The sequence below is a fragment of the Alexandromys fortis genome, unplaced genomic scaffold (genome assembly GCF_014885135.2).
Source record: "Alexandromys fortis isolate MF-2015 unplaced genomic scaffold, M_Fortis_MF-2015_v1.1 scaffold_225, whole genome shotgun sequence".
NCBI classification, from domain to species: Eukaryota; Metazoa; Chordata; class Mammalia; order Rodentia; family Cricetidae; genus Alexandromys; species Alexandromys fortis.
This window is the reverse complement of record NW_026068119.1, coordinates 1,324,089-1,329,302: the sequence shown is the minus strand read 5'-3', so window position 1 is coordinate 1,329,302 and position 5,214 is coordinate 1,324,089.

The following is a 5,214-nucleotide window of genomic DNA, read 5'->3' as shown; positions in this document are numbered from 1 at the left end:
TTTCCTGAATGTTTTGTGATGAGAATTTGTTGGCTTTGCTGTTTTCTTTGATCAGTGTGTTTATTTTCTCTATGGCGTCCTCAGAATCTGAGATTCTTTCTTCTATCTCTTGTATTCTATTGTTTATGCTTGTTTCTGTAGGCTCTGCTCGTTGACCTAGATTTTCCATATCCAGCTGGTCCTCAGTTTGTGTTTTCTTCCTTGCTTCCATTTCAGTTTTCAATTCTTGAACTGTTTCCATTACCTGTTTGTTCTTTTTTTCTTTGTTTCCCAGGGTCTCTTGTACGTATTTACTTAATTCTTCATACTTTTTGTTATACTTCTCATCCATTTCTATAAGGGTGTTTTTTACATGTTGTTTAAGGGACTTTATTGCTTTTATAAAGTCAATTTTTTCCACTTCTTTTGTGTTAGGGTGTTCAAGTCCTTCTGTTGTAAGATCATTGGGTTCTGGTGTTTTCATGTTGTTTTTCTGATTATTGGTTAAATTCTTGCGTTGGCGCCTGCCCATCTCCTCTTATCGAAGCTATCTAATGGGTCTTTTAAAACTGGATCAGGTTTCCCTGCTGGCCAGGGGCTCCTCTTACAAAATGCCCTCGCTCTGTTTCCTGGCTCCTACTGGAGGCCAAGATCCCTCTCACCCCTCAGAAGGGTCTTCAGGAACAGTACTCAGCTCCTCCTTTTTCAGGGACCTCGCCAACCAAAGGCCTACCTCTTTGCTTTAATTGTAGTGGGTCGATCTGCTCTGGGTGTTGCGCGCTGGTCCCCGCCATCCCTGCCGCTGTGGTAGTCCACAAGTAGTCCACAGCCGCTCAAGTCCCCGACGATCTGCTGCAGCCTGGGCCTGAGCTGGCTGCTACCTGGGCCTGGGCCTGATCCCGGTCCGCTGCCGCCCATATTCAGGATTCTTGATGTCCACTGCACAAACTGGGGAAGCTACTAAGTATTTAATAACTCATTGCTTAAAATGCTTCTTGTTATGGGAACCCCAAAAATAATAAAGATGGATAATGGATCTGGATATGTTAGTAAAGCCATTCAGCAATTTTGTGCCCAATAGACTATTGAACATTGGACCAATTTTGTTTATAATCCTCAAGGGCAAGGAATTGTGGAGCGTACTTCTTAAAAACACAACTTCAAAAGATAAGAACAAGAGAATTATATCCTCAAACACCACATAATGCCTTAAATCATGCAGTTTATACTAAACTTCCTGAATATGGATGTCCATGAGCAATCTGCGGTGGACAGATTATAGCATAATGGCACAAAGACGACCTTTGCTGAAGCAAGGTGGAGAGACCCTTGCACTGGAATATGGAAGGACTTGACCCTGTATTACTATGTGGTCAAGGACATGTCTGTGGTTTCTCGCAGGATGAGGATCAAGCAAGATGCCTTCCAGAATGTCTGGTTTGATGTGTCCAGCAGAAAAACACCAGACCCCATGGCATGGTAGCTGTTAAATCCCCTATGGAGGAGTCGGAGCAAGAGTCCATGGTCCTGCCTTTCTAGCCCCCATGGAGAGGAGTGTCTTATCCGCAGGACCTGCTGCTGCCACTCTGCACTCCAGGATGCCATTCTGCACTGTGGAATGCTGGGCTACTTCCAGACTCTTGGGACCCCCACAGCCATTGAGGCATTGACGTGATAACTACAACCTGCTGCAGTCTAAATCCTGTTTACTTTGGAGCCAGACTAGAAAAACAGACTGAACATTTGATTGTTTTAATCTTTGGGACACAGAACTCATTTTGATTAAAATATTGGACCTTAGAACTAAGACCTAAGCATTCCCCTCAGGGAAAGAAAAAAATCAAAATGAGGAGTGACTGAAGCCCCTCTTCACATATGAGAGAGGCAGCCTAAGGGTTTGACTGTTGCTCAGAGACTGGGGCTGGTACTTAATAGCAGCAATGTCATTGGACTCTCACCCATCAGAAAAAAAAAAAAAACCTTTCTTGTCTTTTTATTAGGATGGATTTAAGAAAATTGTGATATGTCAAATTGTAGGTTTATTAATTCCCATTCTAGAATTATGGTATTGACCTGGTAATGTTTGTAACTGCTCATAACATGTTGAGAAAAGTTTGACATGTCCTGTGAATGTTTGGATTTAACACATTTGTTAAAGAATTTTAGATTTCATTACAATATAAAATTGTTAAGAGATGCTCTAGGCCAGCTGAAGAAAACATTTCCAACCTGGATGATCCTCCTCTCCTTTAACCAGGAGACTATAGCCTTTAGGAACATCATTATTCATAAAACATTATAAACTCTCTTGACAAGAAAGTTTGGCTCTGAGGCACAGAGCCCAAAGGTATTTCTCTCCCTTAATCTCTTTTCTTCAGAGAGGTCACATCAGAGACACGTTTAAAGTTTCTTCACCCCAGATTCCTAAGACAGGAACTTGCATAACTACAATGCCTATTCCTAAAATGGGTAAGTCTGTGTAAATGAGGAAGTCTTTGCCTAAGACAGATGTGATCTTCTATCATGTTGTAGAAGCACAGGTTTTATTAAAATTAATATTAAATGGGGAAGTTGTGGGAGCCAAGAATGCAGTCCATTTCCCACATTTGTCTGAGCTGTGAGACTATTGTAATTATGAGGTCACCTGGGGAAAAGATGTTTTCAAGCCTATGTGACTCAAGTTATTCCCTGCTACCTAGGGAAAAGAATGCAAATGAAGTTTTTGTTACCTCCCTCCTCAGTTTATGTTGATATAAAAGCTGTCTGGAAGATGAATGTGGGTGATTTTTCAGGATCTGAATGATCACTGAAACTCCCTCCTAATACTGTCATGTGAATTGTGTCTTCATTCCCTCACCTCTACAGCTCTACACTGGTGAGAAATGTTTTATGTTGGGACTGGACCTCAACAATGACTATCTGGATGTCATGAAGAGTAAGGCTCTAGTCCCCATTAATTTTACTAAGTTTCTCACAATGCTTGTTGAGGAGTTAAATGGTACAGAAATCAAAAATGCTTTTGCTTGATTTCATGAAGAAACAATAAGAGAGCTGCTGACAACAGTGTATAATCAGTTAACAAATAAGGAAGTATATGAGTTGTACAGAGAAGCCTCTAGTAACAAAAAGGGATTTTAATTACACTGAGTTCATTGAGTTTACATATATCCTTAAACACGGAGCAAAACAAATAGCTATGCAGTTAAACTGCATTCTAAATATGTATGCTTATACCCGTAGATTTGTGTTACTCCCAACTTTTGTCATAGCAGCTTCTTTTACAATAAGTAGTGGCTAATGCAGAGACTCAAAACTGGTCAAATGCTGAATATAAATAACTCTGAATGCTCATCTATGACAGGGTTATCAATATCATCCTCCTACCATCAAAGGCTCAGATAACTTAATAAAAGATGAGGCAGAGAGTGCTCAAGACCAGTTTTAAGCTCCTACACTAAGGCTACCCACCCAGAGCAATGAGTGCCTGCCTACCGAGAAGGTATCAAGGTCCCCTGTAAGGGAGCCTGGGCACCTTCAGCTGGTGCTCCAGAGTCTCCTGTGCTCTCCTGGACCCCGCCCTGCCTCCCACGTTCTTCCTCTTGTCCCCGGATCATTGGGCTACCAGGCAGCCCTTTTTAGGTGCTGAGGAGTTTCATCTGGACGGGTGAGTGTGTGCTATCCAGGAGCGGATTGTCCCTGAAGAGAGCACAAACCCCCCTCCCCCAGCTCCTTCTGCAGGGCTGTCTTTCTTATACAAGACCCCCCCCAAGCCTGCGTTTTCTGCAAGGTCCTTTGCTCAGGAACAGTTTTCTGCTCCTACACTAAGGCTACCCACCCAGAGCAGTGAGTGCCTGCCTACCAGGCAGGCCTCAAGGACCACCCAAAAGGAAGCACGGGCACCTTCAGCTTGTGCGGCAGGGTCTCCTGTGTTCTACGCGTCCCTGCCCTGCCCCCCAAGTTCCCCCTTTTGTCCGCGGGTCATTGGACTACCAGGCATCCATGTTTTGGTGCTGAGGAGTTCCATCTGGACAGGACGGTTCCTGCTTCTACACTGAGGAGATAACACCCAGAGAGTCAGCCACAGCAAAGACTGGACCAAGATACCAGGCCTCTCCTGGCTCCATTTGAAGGAGGAGATGGGAAGGCGCCAATGCAAGACTTCCTCCAACAACCTGAAAGGCAACATGACTTCACCAGAATCCAGGGATCCCGAAATTAGAAGAATTGTACACCCTACTCCAGAAGAATTAGAAGAAATCGATTCAAAAGTGAATTATATGAAAATAATAGAAGACCTTAATCAGGAGGTGAAAAACTGCCATAAACAATTAGAGATTACAAACAAAAAGGTAGAGGAAAAGAATAAATCGCTCAAAGATACCCAAGAAAACCAAAAGAAACAAGAAAAAGCAATCAAACAGGTAAGGGAAGCCGTTCAAGACTTGAAGAATGAAATGGAAGTAATAAAACACAAACCGAGGGAAGGGTGGAGATGGAAAATCTGGGTAAACAAACAGGAACTACAGAGACAAGTACTACCAACAGATTACAAGAGATAGAAGAAAGAATGTCAGACACTGAAGATACCATAAAGAAAATAAACACACTGATCAAAACAGCAAAACCAACAAATTCTCATCACAAAACATTCAGGAAATATGGGACACAATAAAAAGACCAAACCTAAGAATAATTGGGATTGAAGAAGGAGAAGAAGTACAGCTCAACGGTCCAGAAAATATATTTAATAAAATTATAGAAGAAAACTTTCCCAACCTAAAGAAAGATATTCCTTTGAAGGTTCAAGAAGCATACTGAAGGGAGCTGGAGAGATGACTCAGAGGTTAAGGGCATTGCCTGCTCTTCCAAAGGTCCTGAGTTCAATTCCCAGCAACCACATGGTGGCTCACAACCATCTGTAACGGGGTCTGGTGCCCTCTTCTGGCCTGCAGTCATACACACAGACAGAATATTGTATACAAAATAAATAAATATTTGGGAAAAAAAAAGAAGCATACAGAACACCGAATAGACTGGACCCAAAAAAAAAAAGTCTCCTCGCCATATAATAAGCAAAACACAAAACATACAGAATAAAGAAAGAATATTAAGAGCTGCAAAGGAAAAAGATCAAGTTACTTATAAAGATAAACCTATCAGACTTACACCTGACTTCTCTATGGAAACCATGAAAGCCAGAAGGTCCTGGATAGATATACTGCAGAAACTAAGAGA